This window comes from Myotis myotis, unplaced genomic scaffold, assembly GCF_014108235.1.
Source record: "Myotis myotis isolate mMyoMyo1 unplaced genomic scaffold, mMyoMyo1.p scaffold_m19_p_3, whole genome shotgun sequence".
Classification (NCBI taxonomy): Eukaryota; Metazoa; Chordata; class Mammalia; order Chiroptera; family Vespertilionidae; genus Myotis; species Myotis myotis.
This window is the reverse complement of record NW_023416335.1, coordinates 112,843,772-112,846,627: the sequence shown is the minus strand read 5'-3', so window position 1 is coordinate 112,846,627 and position 2,856 is coordinate 112,843,772.

The window sequence follows — 2,856 nt, the reverse complement described above, 5'->3', positions numbered from 1 at the left end:
AATTCTGCTGCTCTTGGTTGTTCCTTTCTAATGGCTTTTATGGTGTTACAAATATAACAGCAATATACTAGTATGTATTTTATTACCGATCTAAATATATTACAAATTATGTTGTCTTACTCATCTTTGTTTCTCTAGCGTTCACCCATCATAGGTACTCAGTAAATGTTAGGGGAATGTGAAGGTCATGTTCAATTTTCTGTACTTACCTATCACACTGTTGATATTGTTTTAATACCCTATGTCCAGAATTCCCTTCCCTTCATGGATTAATTACATTCTAGAATGCTGACTTAAGCAGCATGGAGCAAAACATATGGTCATGTTATCACTTTTGTTGGTCAAAATCAGTTGATACTGGCAACTTCATGTGGTTTAATTCTGTTTGGGTTGGCCCCTATCCCGATGTCTTTGGGCAACGTTTTTATGATCAGCTGTTTTAACAAATTTTCTTTTTTTGCTTTTTACTGTGTGAGGTTCAGAAGCTTGTAAACACATTTGTTTTAACTCATGTATATTATGAAAAATCTTTAAAGTCAAAATAATAATGCCAAATTTCTAACTGGCTGTATTTGTGTGGCAACAAAGTTGCTTTTTGAGGTTAACACATATTTTTCCCTACATATTACCAAATATCACCAAAGTTTATAAACTCCCCCCAAATATTATTATCCTTGTGTAGATATTTACTTTGACACCAAAAAACATGTGCTTATTGAATTCAATGAATTCAATCTAAGTTTTAGATTTAGATGAGAGCAGTTTGGATCGGCATGAAAGGACTCCAGATGTAGTGTGGGGGACATGGACTCCCGTGTGAGGCTAGGAGTGCCCAAACAGGGGAAGTAAAGAAGGCCAACCTGCAAGGCCCAGGAAGGGCCTACTCCCCTGTCCCACGGTCACTCCCACTCATTGCTGTGGTTCCTAGTACCGTCACTTTCCCTCTCTCCCTCCTCCCCCTCCTCTACCCCTTTCTCTCTCAACAATAGTTCCAGCTCCACAAACACAGAGCTTAAAGCACCTCATTCATGGGATTTATACTTGCCAAGTGGCTTTGGGGAACAGCTTTTCTCAAGCCCAGACATCAAAAGGCACTCATTTAAGCACTTGAGGGAGAAATAGTAACTGAGGAAATTCATTATCTCATCCCAAGCAGAAAAATGGATTTTGTGAGGCTATCTCTATGGTTTCCTGCCTTTTAAAAGACAGTCTCTTGCCCAGCCAGCATGGTTCAATGGTTGAGCTTCAACCTATGAACCAGGAGGTCACAGTCTGATTTCTGGTTAGGGCATATGCAGGCTCCATCCCCAGTGGGGGACATGCAGGAGGCAGTCGATCAATGATGATTCTCTCTCATCATTGATATTTATATCTCTTTCTCCCCCTCTCCCTTCCTCTCTGAAATCAATAAACACACACACACACACACACACACACACACAGTCTCTTGACTGTCTTTTTTAACCTTTCCTAAAGAAATGTAAACTTTTTGCAGACAGAAACTATATCAGAGGGTGGCATATCATCTTCAAAAGCTATGTGTTTATTAGTGACAATTGGAAGACTCAAAGAACATTTTTATGTGGCTATAAATTCTTCAGTGACTAGAACTGAACTTCGTATCTTTTACAAAGGGATTTTTGGGTGGAGCAAAAATAATACAAATGAGATTAGAAGAGGAACTACTAGAGCAATAGAAGGAAAGGATGCCAGAAAGGGGGAAGGGGGAGGCTAAAGAAGTGGAAGCCAGTGCCAAAGTGGAAACTCAGAAATGCTCCTTGAGTCTTTCTAACATCTGAGAAAGGGACCTGAGGGAGTTGATGGACCTTAATTGCAAGGGTTAGATGCTATGTACCTCCAGAAAGACTTATAAGAAAGAATTTACATGACAACCTCCAAAAGCTGAAAGATTTGGAGAGAACCCAAGGCAGAAAACCTGCATTTTTCTAAAGAGAGATGCCAATCACATCATAGCTTAGAACTACAAGACTCAAGGACAGCTGAGCGGAGCGAAGTCAGTCTCCGAAGGAAGGAAAGCTACTGTCTTACTCATTAGCCAATATTCCAGCTCCGTTAACATATTCTAAGTCTTAAATGCGCTACTATAGACACATATTAGTGTCACAAGCCTTAGGTTAACATTTCAGTTGTAGGTGAGAAAGAACTGATGTTTAGACACCTGAAGGAGCTCTTTCAGATGAAACTTTCACTTACTTAGAAAAATCCTAAATTCAATTCAATCCCTTTCCCTTCCTCTCTTCTCTCCCTTTCTGTTCATTGTCTCAGAAATTAAAACACACACACACACACAGAACCAGGTATTAGGAAGATGGTAAAAGTAAGGGCAACATGGAGCTTCCATTATCAGAGTGAGAAGGCAGTGTTGTTCAGGCTGTAAGTGTCCACGGGCGGGGGGCCGAGATGGGAGGGCAATCGGAAACTAATATTTACTGGGCATTTGCCATGTGCTAGGCACCATTACTATTCTCAAAGCAAGTCCTTGGAGTGGGTGCTACTTTCCTATTTTACAGAAGAGGAAATTAAGGTTGCCTAGGGCCCTAGGCTAACCCAGTTAGTCCCCCTGGCTCCAAAGCCCTTTTCATGATGCCCTGCATGATGTCTCCTTCTAGTCTTTACTTTGGCACTAAAAAACAATATTGACAGCCCTGCCCAGTTTGGCTCAGTGGATAGAGTGTCGGTTTATGGACTGAAGGGTCCTGGGTTTGATTCAGGTCAAGGGGATGCAGGCTCCAACCATTGTAGGCTGGTTCCCTGCCCTGGTTGGGGCACATGTGGGAGGCAACCAATCGATGTGTCTCTCTCACATTGCAATGTTTCTGTATCTCTGTCTCTCCC